Consider the following 14948-nt stretch of genomic DNA (forward strand, 5'->3'; position numbering starts at 1 on the left):
CCAAAAGGTGGCGGACACCCAAAAGAAGGGAGTTAGCGCCACACCTGGGGGGCATCCTAGAGTTCAGGAGGGGTCTGAGTTGCTGCCCAAGGTCCCACCCCATAATATGGTGTGTTGGAGATGTCATACCCCTGGCCATATTGCCGCCTGGTGTCCCATAAACGCTGAACCAATGGACTGCAACATGGGCCGGCGTTGCTCTTATTTTGCCTACCCCGCCTGCAGCGCGGTTCGTCAACATGGCGAGGTCCCTCAGGCATGCTCAGTGTCAGTTAAAGGGGCACAAGTCTCTGGACTATTGGACTCAGGAAGTTTGGTGACCCTGATAAGGGCCACACTCCCTCATCGGCTGGTTCCTGGGAAGGTGGTGGGTGTCCGGTGTATCCATGGGGACGCTAAGAACTATCCTGTGGCCCAGGTGGATGTAAACACAGACTGTGGCACCACATCTCATGAAGTGGCGGTCGTTAAGGACCTATTGCATCCCATAATAATTGGACGTGACTTTGCATTATTCTGGGAAATGTGGGGGAAAGCGGGGACACCTGGCTGCTTGGACGACAGCCAGATCGCCCCTAAGGAAACTTACCCGTAGAACATAGTAGATGAGTTTCCCATGTGTGTGCTGGTGGACAATGAGGATGAAGTAGCATCCCCTGAGGCCAATATCCCTGAGCTGGAGGTGTCCGAGGGAAACTTTGGAACTGCCCAACTCAGGGATTTAACTCTGAAAGGGGCCTTTGAAAATGTTACTGTGTTAAATGGGGTGCCTCAGGAACCGGAGGCTGACACTCGGTTCCCTCATTTTGCTGTGAATGGGGATTTGCTGTACAGAATAACCAAGCCAAGGGGTGAGGTAATAGAACAGTTGCTGGTGCTAGGGCCCTATAGACGCAGGGTGTTAGACATGGCTCATTCTTATGTGTTGGGTGGTCACCTGGGTGCAGACAAGATTCAAGAACGGATCCTCCAAAGATTCTACTGGCCAGGTTGCTATAGAGAAATATAGAGTTATTGTCGTTCCTGCCCCACATGCCAGATAACCTCCCCAGTGGCCCACTTCCGCAGTCCCCTAGTGCCACTACCAGTCATCGAGGTTCCATTCGAACGCATAGCAATGGGTCTAGTGGGGCCTCTGGTCATGTCCGCCCAAGGGCATCAGTATATCCTGGTGGTATTAGATTAAGCTACCCGGTATCCGGAGGCCGTACCACTACGAAACTCCTCCGCCAGGTGTATAGCCCCGGAGTTAGTCCACATGTTTTCAAGAACCGGGTTGCCTAAGGAGATCCTAACAGACCAAGGAACTCCATTTATGTCGAAGGTCATGAGGGAATTGTGCAAGACACTGCACATTGCACAACTGAGAACCTCCGTGTACCATCCCCAGACGGACGGACTGGTCGAGACGTTTAACAAAACCTTGAAAGCAATGTTGAGGAAAGCAGTGGAAAAGGATGGCCGAGACTGGGACTATCTGTTGTTCGCCATGAGGGAAGTTCCCAAAGCTTCCACAGGTTTCTCCCCGTTTGAACCACTCTATGGACGACACCCTCGAGGACTCCTGGAGGTGGCGAAAGAGTCCTGGGAAGCTGAGACCACTCCCTATAGGAGAGTGGTGTAGCACGTTGCCCAGATGCAAAAGAGGATTGCCCATGTGATGCCCATTGTGAGGGAGCACCTCCTCAAGCCACAAGAGGCACAGTCCAGGGTGTATAATAGGTCGGCCAGGGTGAGATCGTTCAACCCAGGAGATCGAGTGCTTGTGCTAGTCCCACAGTGGTGAGCAAGTTCATGGCCAAGTGGCAGGGCCCCTATGAGGTGGTAGAGAAAGTGGGGGAAGTCAACTATAAGATCCACCAACCAGGGAAGAGGAAGCCCTACCACATTTACCATGTTAACTTGATTAAGCCAGATAGAGAGCCTGCGGAAGCTCCCTGTTTAGTGGCTGAGGCTGAGGCCGATGTGAAAGAGGTCAAGGTGGCAGAGTCACTGTCATGTGCCCAAAAGCAATAGTGCAAAGAGTTGTTACAGCGAAATAAAGACATGTTTTCGGAGTTGCCAGGACTCACTCAGGTCATAGAGCATGAGGTTCTCACAGAGCCTCATGTTCGCGTCAATCTAAAACCATACCGGATCCCCGAAACCCGCAGAGAGGTGATCTCTAAAGAAGTAAGGCGGATGCTTAACCTGGGAGTCATTGAAGAGTCCAAAAGTGGATGGTCCAGTCCTATAGTCTTAGTGCCGAAACCAGATGGGGAATGGCGGTTTTGCAACGACTATAAGAAGCTGAACGAGGTCTCAAAGTTCGACGCCTACCCAATGCCTAGGTTAGATGAGCTTATCGAAAGGCTAGGACCCTCTCGGTACATCACCACTCTGGACCTCACCAAAGGATATTGGCAAATTCCCCTGTCCAAAGAGGCCAAGGAGAAGACAGCCTTCTCGACGCCAATACGTCAGGATGCCGTTTGGTTTGCAGGGAGCTCCGGCCACCTTCCAGGGAGCCATGGACCGGATCTTAGCACCCCACAAACAGTATGCAGCGGCCTACCTAGATGACATCGTCATATTTAGCCAGGACTGGGAAAGTCATCTGGACAAAGTTCAAGCCATACTTGATGCCCTAAGGAAGGTGGGCTTTACTATCAACCCGAAGAAATGTGCCATGGGGATGGAGGAAGCCAAGTACCTAGGGTACGTGGTTGTAGAGGGGAAATAAAACTACAAATAAATAAGGTCGAGGCGATCTTGAACTGGCCACAGCCCCTCTCGAAGAAGCAGGTCAGGGCGTTTCTAGGCATTGTGGGCTACTATCGAAGATTTGTCCCAAACTTTGCCCTGATAGCAGCCCCACTGACGGATCTTCTGAAAGGGATGAAGTCAGCTATGGCTAAGTGGGCCCCGGAAGCAGAAGCGACCTGCCAGGAATTGAAACTGGTCCTCTGTAAACAACCAGTCTTGTTGGCACCCAGCTTCTCCAAGGAGTTTGTGGTCCAGATGGATGCATCGGATGTCGGGCTGGGAGCTGTCTTGTCCCAGGAGGTTAACGGAGAAGAACACCCTGTAAAATACCTCAGTCGGAAGCTCTCCGCTTGTGAGAAGAACTACTCCATTGTAGAAAAAGAATGTTTGGCCATTAAGTGGGCGTTAGACACTGAGGTATTACCTATTAGGTAGAAGGTTCAGGTTAGTGTCAGACCATGCCCCATTGAGGTGGATGCGAGAAAAGAAGGGAAACAATGCCAGAGTGACTAGGTGGTTCCTGGCTCTACAAGATTTTAGTTTCCGGGTAGAGCATAGGCCTGGGAAACAACATGGGAATGCCGCTGCCTTGTCAAGGGTTTATTGTATGGTGACAGAAGGTGCCAAGCCTTCCGGCTTTGGACAGAGGGGGGGTGTATGTAAGGTTGCTGCCGGACAGGTTGTGGATGGGAGGTATGTGTCCTCGAAGTGCCATGCTTCGGTGATGTAGGACCCTGAGAAGCAGGCTCCAGCACACATAGTGCTGAGAGGAATTTAATGGGTCCGGATTACAGGGCCAGGTTTTATGAGCAGCTGAAAGAGCTGGGGGGGAACAGCTGCTCACTTACCTCCAGTCCAGGTCTTGGAAGGCTAATTTAAGACAGCTGCACCTGTCTCTGTCTGTCTGTGTTTGCTGGGCAAGGTGAGCAGACCTTGCAGGTGCTTCTTAGACTCTGCAGGAGGCAGAGAAAAGCACCTTGTTTAAACGGCTGAAGCCGTGCTGCATGGACTTGTTATTTTGAGCTTTGTTCTGTTATTCCTTTTTGTGCCAGGAAAAGGCTGTAACTTTTGTTTCTTAACTGGTGTATGGACACTAAAATAAGCCACCAGTTTGTTTGAACCCGTGGACTGCATCACTGTGTGAACCCGTGCCTACCTCCAACGCGGCTCAGTGAGTACAAATCCCTACACTATCTATCTATCTATTTATCTATCTATTTATCTATCTATCCATCTATCTATCCATCTATTTATCCATCTATCCATCTATCTATCCATCTATCATACATGGATAGATAGAAAGATAGATAGATACATATATGGATAGATAGATGGATAGATAGATATGAAATAGAGAATATAAGGATAGATAGATGATAGATAATCCTATGATATGATAGGTTTGATCGTGCATTTCCAATGTCTCATACCACTGCTGCCATGATAGAGCATTTTCTACACTTTCTCGGTTCCCTCTTCCATTGCTGGAGGCTAACTTCTGCCGCATGAAATACAGTGGTGGCCAAAAGTATTGGCACCCCTGCAATTCTGTCAGATAATACTCTGTTTCTTCCTGAAAATGATTGCAATCACAAATTCTTTGGTATTATTATCTTCATTTAATTTGTTTTCAATGAAAAAACACAAAAATAATTGTCCTAAAGCCAAATTGCATATAATTCCACACCAAACCTAAAAAAGGGGGTGGACAAAAGTATTGGCACTGTTTGAAAAATCATGTGATGCTTCTCTAATTCGTGTAATTAACAGCACCTGTAACTTACCTGTGGCACCTAACAGGTGTTGGCAATAACTAAATCACACTTGCAGCCAGTTAACATGGATTAAAGTTTACTGAACCTCTGTCCTGTGTCCTTGTGTATACCACATTGAGCATGGAGAAAAGAAAGAAGACCAAAGAACTGTCTGAGGACTTGAGAAACCAAATTGTGAGGAAGCATGAGCAATCTCAAGGCTACAAGTCCTGTGTCTTCCGTGCGCAGTGTCTTCAAGAAGTTTAAAGCCCATGGCACTGTGGATAACCTCCCTAGATGTGGACGGAAAAGAAAAATTGACGAGAGATTTCAACGCAAGATTGTGCGGATGGTGGATAAAGAACCTCGACTAACATCCAAACAAGTTCAAGCTGCCCTGCAGTCTGAGGGTACAACAGTGTCAACCCGTACTATCCGTCAGCGTCTGAATGAAAAGGAACTGTATGGTAGGATACCCAGGAAGACCCCACTTCTTATCCCGAGACATAAAAATGCCAGGCTGGAGTTTGCCAAAACTTACCTGATAAAGCCTAAAACGTTTTGGAAGAATGCTCTCTGGTCAGATGAGACAAAAGTCGAGCTTTTGGGAAAAACCATCAACATAGAGTGTACAGGGAAAAAAAAGAGGCATTCAAAGAAAAGAACATGGTCCCTACAGTCAAACATGGTGGAGGTTCCCTGGTGTTTTGGGGTTGCTTTGCTGCCTCTGGCACTGGACTGCTTGACCGTGTGCATGGCATTATGAAGTCTGAAGACTACCAACCAGGGGTGGATTAAGAGGAGCAAGGACCCAGGGGCAGTTTAGAAGGCACGGGCCCCCCCCACACACACCTGATTTATCACGTGACATGTCACATGATCCCCTGTGATAAATCATGTGATAGTTCACGTGAAATTAATTTGGCACAATATTAATTATAATATCTTTTTTTAGGCTGTGTACCCACTATGCGTTTTTTAAACGTTTCCGCAGCGACAATTCCGCTGCCGAAACGCTTAAAAAACGCTTGGTAGAAGGTCTGCCATGTTCCCCAATGATAATCTGCATGTGCTGTGTACATGCTGCGGAAATTTCCGCTGCGGATTATCATTGCGGAAAAATCTGCAGCATTACCAATTATTTTGCAGAAGCGCGGCTTTTCGCCGCCATTGACTTGCATTAGAACGCATGGAATCCGCATCCCTGCATCTGTAGATGCGGAATCCATGCGTTTCAATGTGCGGATGGTACCCAGGTGTGGAGGACAGGAGACTCTCCTCCGGACCCGGGTACCATAGAACCTGTAAAAAAAGAATAAAATAAAAAATAAATATTATACTTACCTTCTGATGGCCCCCGGTCTCCATAGCGATGCGTCCTGGCTTGCCGGCAGCTCGCGATGGTCTGAAAAGGACCTGCCGTGACGTCATTTAGTCATGTGACGGGTCACGCGACCGCTGACATCGGCAGGCCATCAGAAGGTAAGTATATATTTTTTTATTTTTTACCATTCTTTTACGGTCACACTATATAAATCCATGCCGTTTTCATGGATTTATATAGTGTGACCAAGTTGTCAAGCACTTTCCAAGTGATGCTAAAGTCGCTTGGAAAGCGCTTGTCAACCCGCATGCGGAAATGTAAGTGAAGAACGCTTCACATCTGCATGTCCCTGGCAGGAAAACGCATGTAAAATCCGCATGTACAATCCACATGTAAAATCCGCATGCGTTTTTTCTGCCAGGGAGATGCAGAAACACTCAAAAAAAATCCGGAACATTTCTGTATCGTGGGCACATAGCCTTACATTAATTGTATGACTCAATATTGAGCACACGTAGCCATCTATACACAGCGGGAGGCCGCACATAGCCATCTATACACAGCGGGACGCCGCACGTAGCCTTCTATATACAGCGAGAGGCCGCACGGTGCCATCTATACACAGCGGAACGCCGCACGTAGCCTTCTATACACAGCGAGAGGCCGCACGGCGCCATCTATACACAGCAGGAGGCCGCACGGCGCCATCTATACACAGCGGAAGGCCACACGGCGTCCCCCCCAGAGACAGCAGGAGGCCGCACGGCGCCATCTATACACAGCAGGTGGGGGCACGTAGCCATCTATACACAGCAGGAGGCCGCACGGCGCCATCTATACACAGCAGGAGGCCGCATGGCGCCATCTATACACAGCAGGAGGCCGCACGGCGCCATCTATACACAGCAGGAGGCCGCACGGCGCCATCTATACACAGCAGGAGGCCGCACGGCGCCATCTATACACAGCAGGGGCCGCACGGCGCCATCTATACACAGCAGAAGGCCGCACGGCGCCATCTATACACAGCAGGGGGCCGCACGGCGCCATCTATACACAGAAGGGGGCCGCACGGCGCCATCTATACACAGCAGGGGGCCACACGGCGCCATCTATACACAGCAGGAGGCCGCACGGCGCCATCTATAGACAGCAGTAGGCCGCACGGTGCCATCTATACACAGCAGGAGGCCGCACGTAGCCATCTATACACAGCAGGAGGCCGCACGTAGCCATCTATACACAGCAGGAGGCCGCACGGCGCCATCTATACACAGCAGGGGGCCGCACGGCGCCATCTATACACAGCAGGAGGCCGCACGGCGCCATCTATACACAGCAGAGGGCCGCACGGCGCCATCTATACACAGCAGGGGGCCGCACGGCGCCATCTATACACAGCAGGAGGCCGCACATAGCCATCTATACACAGCAGGAGGCCGCATGTAGCCATCTATACACAGCAGGAGGCCGCACGGCACCATCTATACAAAGCAGGGGCCGCACGGCGCCATCTATATACAGCAGGAGGCCGCACGGTGCCATCTATACATAGTGGGAGGCCGCACGGCGCCCCCCCCAGAGACAGCAGGAGGCCGCACGGCGCCAACTATACTCAGCAGGAGGCCGCACGCAGTCACGCATGCAGTCACGCACACACACAAACATATACAGACATATACATACAAGCATAAACACATTTGAAACACAAAAATACATATAAACAGACATCACACAATGATATCTGCCTACACACACACACACACACACACACACACACACATACATACATACATACAGTCATGGCCAAAAGTATTGAGAATGAGACAAATAGTAATTTTTCCAAAGTTTACTGCTTCATTTTTTGTAATGGCAATTTGCATATACTCCTGAATGTCAAAGAGTGATCAGCTTAACAGCAATTACTGTACTTGCAAAGTCAATATTTGCCCAGAAAATGAACTTTAACCCCCAAAACACATTTCAATATCATTGCAGTCCTGCCTTAAAAGGAGCAGCTAACATCGTTTTAGTGATTGATCCATTAACACAGGTGTGGGTGTTGATGAGGACAGGGCTGGCGATCAATCAGTCATGATTAAGTAAGAATGACATCACTGGACACTTTAAAAGCAGGCTGGTTCTTGGTATCATTGTTTCTCTTCAGTTAACCATGGTTATCTCTAAAGAAACACGTGCAGCCATCATTGCACTGCACAAAAATGGCCTAACAGGGAAGAGTATCGCAGCTACAAAGATTGCACCTCAGTCAACAATCTATCGCATCATCAAGAACTTCAAGGAGAGAGCTTCCATTGTTGTCAAAAAGGCTCCAGGGCGCCCAAGACAGACCAGCAAGCGCCAGGACCGTATCTTAAAACTGTTTCAGCTGCGGGATCGGACTACTAGCAGTGCCGAGCTTGCTCAGGAATGGCAGCAGGCTGGTGTGAGTGCTTCTGCACGCACTGTGAGGCGGAGACTCTTTGAGCAAGGGCTGGTTTCAAGGAGGGCAGCAAAGAAGCCACTTCTCTCCAGAAAAAACATCAGGGACCGACTGATATTCTGCAAAAGGTACAGGGAGTGGACTGCTGAGGACTGGGGCAAAGTCATTTTCTCTGATGAATCCCCTTTTCGATTGTTTGGGACATCTGGAAAACAGCTTATTCGGAGAAGAAGAGGTGAGCGCTACCACCAGTCTTGTCTCATGCCAACTGTAAAGCATCCTGAAACCATTCATGTGTGGGGTTGCTTCTCAGCCAAGGGAATCGGCTCACTCACAGTCTTGCCTAAAAACACAGCCATGAATAAAGAATGGTACCAGAATGTCCTCCAAGAGCAACTTCTCCCAACCGTCCAAGAGCAGTTTGGCGCCCAACAATGCCTTTTCCAGCATGATGGAGCACCTTGCCATAAAGCAAAGGTGATAACTAAATGGCTCATGGAACAAAACATAGAGATTTTGGGTCCATGGCCTGGAAACTCCCCAGATCTTAATCCCATTGAGAACTTGTGATCAATCATCAAGAGACGGGTGGACAAACAAAAACCAACAAATTCTGGCAAAATGCAAGCATTGATCATGCAAGAATGGACTGCTATCAGTCAGGATTTGGTCCAAAAGTTGATTGAGAGCATGCCAGGGAGAATTACAGAGGTCTTGAAGAAGAAGGGGCAACACTGCAAATATTGACTTGCTGCATTAACTCATTCTAACTGTCAATATAACCTATTGGTACTCATAATATGATTGCAATTATATTTCTGTATGTGATATAAACATCAGACAAACACTAATAAAAACCAGAGGCCAGCAGATCATGGGAAAATATAATTTTTGTGTCATTCTCAAAACTTTTGGCCATGACTGTACATACATACAGACACAGACTCACCATCCCCCGGCTCCATTCCTCCTGCCTGCTCTGATTTCTCCGTTGCAGCAGTGCAGGCCGGGCGCGCACTTCGTGACATCACAGCGCACAGGGCCGTGTCTCCTAGCAGTGACGGGGCCGTGTCTCCTAGCAGTGACGCGGTTGGGCCAGCACAGGGAAGTTAACTGCTGCAGTGCTGGCCCGGCCGATGAAGAAGTAGCGGCGGCCGCTGCTGGGGGAGCGGTCCGGGGCACCCCCTCCCGCCACTGCTACCGGTATGTGCCGCGGTGGCCCGCACATATAATAAGGGCAATCCGGCATTAGACACCCCGCCCGGAGCCGCGGGCCCTCTGCAGGCTCGGGGGCCTGGGCGGTAGCCCGGATTGCCCTCATTATAATCCGCCTATGCTGCCAACAAATTTTGCAGCATAATGTAGGGCCCGGTGTGAGAAAGCTGGGTCTCTCTCAGAGGTCATGGGTCTTCCAGCAGGACAATGACCCAAAACACACTTCCAAAAGCACTATAAAATGGTTTGAGAGAAAGCACTGGAGACGTCTAAGGTGGCCAGCAATGAGTCCAGACCTGAATCCCATAGAACACCTGTGGAGAGATCTCAAAATGGCAGTTTGGAGAAGGCACCCTTCAAATATCAGGGACCTGGAGCAGTTTGCCAAAGAAGAATGGTCTATAATTCCAGCAGAGCATTGTAAGAAACTCATTGATGGTTACCGGAAGCGGTTGTTCGCAGTTATTTTGGCAAAAGGTTGTGCAACCAAGTATTAGGCTGAGGGTGCCAATACTTTTGTCCGGCCCATTTTTGGAGTTTTGTGTGAAATGATCAAGGTTTTGATTTTTGCTTCATTCTCTTTTGTGTTTTTTCCTTGCAAGCAAATTAAATGAAGATAATAATACCAAAGAATTTGTGATTGCAATCATTTTCAGGAAGAAACTGAGTATTATCTGTCAGAATTGCAGGGGTGCCAATACTTTTGGCCACCACTGTAATAAGTGAGCTGTCATTTATTCATAAGACGTTCTATTCTTCAGAGCTGAGACTGTAAAATAAAAAGTGAACAATAAAATATCTGATGACTGTTCTTTCACTGTGAGTAAGAAACAGATAATAAAATTAAAGGAAAAAATAACTGAGGGGAGAACCCTGCAGGTTTATTGTCCTTCTATAGCTGTATGGTGGCAGGATGGTGACACTGCTGGAGTCCTGGTGAGGATCTGCATGATATTCATTTCTGTTGACTTTTTATTGCCAACATATTCTGCAGTGATGTACATATAGTCCCTGCCCACAATGCGGTACACATGAGGGACAATTTCATATTAAGCCAAGTAACCTATGATGTCAAGGTCTCATATTTACAAGGTGCTTATTGGCAATCTGAGCCGGCGAATGGCTCTGTGTCCGTATATTCGCTATATACTGCCCGCAATATGTTGTAGAAAGCTCACAGTGACTAAAATGTATAAATAGTTCTCTTTGGAGAATTTAATTAGATCCATTCATACCTTACCTTATAATGAGGACTTAAAGGGCTTTTATAACTAGGTAAAACAAGCTTAACGGGACTGTCCAGGACTTATATATTAATGACTGATTTTAGGATAAGTCATCAACAGGGTGGGACTGGGCTGGCGGGGTACCCTTCTGCAGAGGAGAGGGGGAGAAGAGAATGAAAAAATAAAAAAACCTGCGGTTTTAAGGGGCACGGGCCCTTTAAAAGCGCAGGCACAGTGTATGCAGGGACGCGCTCACGCGGCGTTCATTACCTGAACCGCCGTGACACACGTCCCAGTGAAGCAGCTGAAGCTGCGCGTCTCCCTTCCCCGGCCGGCGTATGACGTCATCGTCATGCGCCTGCAGTGAAGGAGGCGCGCAACTCAGCCGCCGGAGAAGGAGGACACCGCACGGGAGAGCAGGAAGGTAAGAGGTGTCTGTGTGTGTGTCTGTGTGTATATGAGTGGATGCAGAATGGGATGGGCCCCTGGCTGGACACACAAGGGGGGGCCCGGCTAGACACACAAGGGGGGACCCTGGCTGGACACACAAGGGGGGGACCGGATGGACACACAAGGGGGGCCTTGTTGGACACACAAGGGGGAGCCCTGGCTGGACACACAAGGGGGAACCCTGGCTGGACACACAAGGGGGAGCCCTGGCTGGACACACAAGGAGAAGCCCTGGCTGGACACACAAGGGGGAGCCCTGACTGGACACACAAGGGGGAGCCCTGGCTGGACACACAAGGGGGGAGCTGGATGGACACACAAGGGGGAACCCTAGCTGGACCCACAAGGGGGAGCCCTGGCTGGACACACAAGGGGAAGCCCTGACTGGACACACAAGAGGGAACCCTGGCTGGACACACAAGGGGGAACCCTGGCTGGACACACAAGGGGGAACACTGGCTGGACACACAAGGGTGAGAGCCTGGCTGGACACACAAGGGGGAACCCTGGCTGGACACACAAGGGTGTGAGCCTGGCTGGACACACAAGGGGGAACCCTGGCTGGACACACAAGGGGGGAGCCTGGCTGGACACATAAGGGGGAGCCTGGCTGGACACATGGGAAAGGGTGGGCAGGATGGCTATATGGTGGGGCAGGCTGGACACATGGAGGCCAGGATGGATATGTGAGGGGGATGGATATATGGGGGGCCGGATATATGGGGGGCGGGGCAGGCTGGACACATGATGGCCAGGATGGATATGTGGGGGGCAGGCTGGACACATGGGGGGCTAGGATAGGTATGTGGGGGGGCAGGCTCGATACACGTGGGCTAGGATAAATATATGGAGGGGCCACGCTGGACATATGGGGGCCAGTATGGATATATGGGGGCGTGTCAGGATGGATATATGCAGGGGGGAAGGGCAGGATGGATATATGAGGGGGCAGGCTGGACACATGGATGCCAGGATGGATATATGGGGGGCAGGCTGGAAACATGGAGGCCAGGATGGATATATTGGGGGGGGCAGGCTGGACACATGGAGGCCAGGATGGATATGTAGGGGGGGGCATGCTGGACACATGGAGGCCAGGATGGATATATGGGGGGGCAGGCTTGACACATGGGGCTTTAGGACAGATATATGGGAGGGGGCAGGCTGGACACATGGAGGCCAGGACAGATATATGGGGGGGCAGGCTGGAAACATGGAGGCCAGGATGGATATGTGGGGGGGCAGACTGGACACATGGAGGCCAGGATGGATATATGGGGGGAACAGGAGGGCCACATGGGGGACTAGGATGGGTATATGGGAGGGGGCAGGCTCGATACACGTGGGCTAGGATAAATATATGGAGGGGTCACACTGGACATATGGGGGCCAGAAGGGATATATGGGGGGTGTCAGGATGGATATATGCAGGGAAGGGGGGGGCAGGATGGATATATGGGGGTGCCAGGCTGAACAAGGGACTTAATTACTGTTTGGGGCCAGATTGAGGAACATACTTTATTAGTTTATGGTGGCCAGTGAGGAACATTATTATTTTAGAGTCCAATTAGAGACATTATTACTTCTGTAATATAATTTCTTTTTAGGAAATTGTTTTCCATGGGATAGGACAAAAGCGGGCTCCTGTTACTGTGCAGGGCGGCACTATATCGCTTTTTTTCTTCAACTGGTGTAGTGTAGAAGTCGGGGGGTGGAGTGGGAATATTCCCTAGAAGAGATCAGTTATTGATAACTGTGTGTTATTTTCTGCAGAGATGATTCCTGGCTGGAAGAAGTGATGGCCGTCTGTGCCAGATGAAGAAGAAAAGCGAAGATGAAGGACTTCACCTAGAGACGTCACTGGTGAGTCAGTGTATTACATGTGACTCGCCCCCTGGGCCGTGGGGCACTCGGATCCGTGCAATAGGGAGACGATGGGGGTAGTAGTGGCGACCCGGTTCTGTGGCTTAGGGTGGTCAGGCCAATGGTAGTCTGCTATGTTCTGCTGATAATGTCCGACTACGCCACCCGTGGATTGCGGTTATTAGGAACCGCCGCTGCATGCAGACCGCTGGGGCTGATGAGGTGTGCAGCTAGGGTAGTGTGACTCTCCACGGGAAGAGTGCGGCCCCAGGGCAGTATAATGGATGTTGGGAGTGATGGTAGTGGGAGTCCCAGTGCTGATTGTGCTGGAGGAGCAAGGAGCACACAGACAACAGGTTGCAGTCCAGGGTCTTTACTAAACAGGTAAACTGACCCACAAACAGTCCCGGCTAGGAGGGGACCTGGATGTCTGAGAGCAACGGGGAAATTGGCCCTGGTCAGGGTGAGGGTGTAGGCCTACCGTGCTTTCTGCACTCCTTCTGGCTATCTCCTCCTGATAGGGTAACAGCCCACGTTTCCGAGCTTTCCGTGTTTTCTCGCCTGTATGGCCTGCGACGTGGGTTCCTTTCTGCTCCCAGCCTTGTATGGCTTTACTGGTCCCTTCTGTTGTGGCAGGGCCTCCAGGCTTCTTAGGCCAAGGAATATACAGTCCCTTGCGGACTGGTTCTCTGCTGGGGGATGTGGAATCCTTCCAGCCTCAGACACCAAAGTCTGGTAGATTAAGTCTGTTATCTGCCAAGACAGGCTTGCTTCGCCTCTTGTCTCTGGCTTGTGGCTCTCCTCCTGCCACACTTCCTCTTAGGTGCAGTGCAACTGTCTGTCCCTGCTCTGCTGAGACACGTCTCAGTCCTGAGACAGGTCATCTGGGTTCTCTCTAACCCTGCCCCCAGCACCAGCTTTTATAGGGGCAGCCTGCTCCCCCTACTGGCCTGAGACAGGAGGCATTGCATGCTAATGTTCCCCTGACTAGAGAACCTCCCCCCTGCTCTCAGACACAGCTTTAATTACACTTGTGGCATCCAGGCCAGGGTGACACATTCCCCCCTAGTGAAATTTAGTACTCCGGGACTAAACAGTAAACAAAGACAATATGCATAACAATAAAACATTAATAGACAGACGACGCACAAATTGAGTTCTTAAGGTCACAGTGTGGCCTGTGACCGGGTGTCCATATCACCAGCACAACGGGGAGCCTTAACCAGGTGGGGGTCTGTCCTACCCCAAGTCCTTCACAGTCTTAGTTCATTCCTGGGTTAGGCTCTGAACGCAGTCCATACAAGGTCCCAGTTATAAAAAGTCCATAACCTGTGAGTCCTTACGGTAGCTGCAAGAAACTGAAACAGAGTATTACCAAACATGCATGTAACTTTGCAAACAATTCAACATTTGGCAACAGGGTTATTTACAATTTTAGTACACTCTATATTCTCCAGCGAGCGGGTATCTGTCCCTTTGTGCTCCTGGTTGACCTACGTAGCCCACTGTCTGGTGGTGGACTGACTTGGCTTTCCCCACTAGCGTTAGGGGTGCAGCTACCAGCTGGGTGTACAGGTAGGGCAGGCAGCTGTCTGCGGGTCCTTTGGCTTACCGCAGGCATGGCAGGCTCACTGTCAGCAGAGGGTTGACTCTCCTGGGCTGCTGGTACAGGCTCTTCTGCCTCTGGAACTGCTTGCTCCTCTTCACCTTCCGGCTCTGGTGTTGGTTGTTGCTGTGCCGGTTGCAGGAAATGCAGGACAGGTACCACTATGGCATCATTTATGCGAGTCCAGGACTGAGGGAACTCTCCAAGAACGGTGCTGATCATTTCTTCTTTGTCCTCTCCGGGTTCAAGGTCACTCTGATCCTCTTCTGCACTACGGAGTTGCTCAGGGCACCTTTTGCGATGGTCTCTGGAGACGACACTA

The sequence above is a fragment of the Phyllobates terribilis genome, unplaced genomic scaffold (genome assembly GCF_046119375.1).
Source record: "Phyllobates terribilis strain yellow unplaced genomic scaffold, ASM4611937v1 Scaffold_185__1_contigs__length_3729836, whole genome shotgun sequence".
In the NCBI taxonomy this organism is placed as follows: domain Eukaryota; kingdom Metazoa; phylum Chordata; class Amphibia; order Anura; family Dendrobatidae; genus Phyllobates; species Phyllobates terribilis.